Source organism: Saccopteryx bilineata, chromosome 11 (genome assembly GCF_036850765.1).
Source record: "Saccopteryx bilineata isolate mSacBil1 chromosome 11, mSacBil1_pri_phased_curated, whole genome shotgun sequence".
NCBI classification, from domain to species: Eukaryota; Metazoa; Chordata; class Mammalia; order Chiroptera; family Emballonuridae; genus Saccopteryx; species Saccopteryx bilineata.
In genome coordinates, this window is record NC_089500.1 from 20,409,713 (window position 1) to 20,410,383 (window position 671).

The following is a 671-nucleotide window of genomic DNA, read 5'->3' on the forward strand; positions in this document are numbered from 1 at the left end:
AATAAATAAATAAATAAATAAATAAAGAATAACCTATATGTTATCTTCCCCTCTTCATGTTTTCAAAATTTTCTGATTTACAACATAAAAGTCATAAATATCTCTACTTTGAAATAAAAAGTATTTGGCAATAACATTACAAAAGATTTTATGTTTGCGGCTTTCATGAATTTTTCATCTCTTCAAAAGCAGGCATTTAATTAGAAAACCCTACATGTTCTTTACACCCATTTTTTACTGTTTTTTTCCATACTTTTGATAGATGATAATAATATGCTGTTTTCAATGCAAGAACAGATGGTGCCTACAAATTATAGAGCCTCTATATTAAGATAAGATTTCCCAATTAATTACATGTAGAACGCCCTGCCACACACACAACTACCTTCTTTTATGCAGCCACTCAGAGGGCTCTTGGAAACACAACACCAAGCCCTAAACAATCTTGTGTGCTGTGCTGTTGCAGCTCAGCTTCCTGGGCCCCCCTCCTTGCCCACCAGGCAGAACAAGGCACAGCACCCAGGCAAAGACTGCAGACCACTCTGTCCAAATCGATCGTCAGTGTACCCCTCTACACCCTGGCTTCTCCTGGGTGTCTGCACAGAGCAGCCTTCTTTCCCAGTTACGGTTACATAATCTGACACCGTGACACACCTTCAGTCCACACAGCC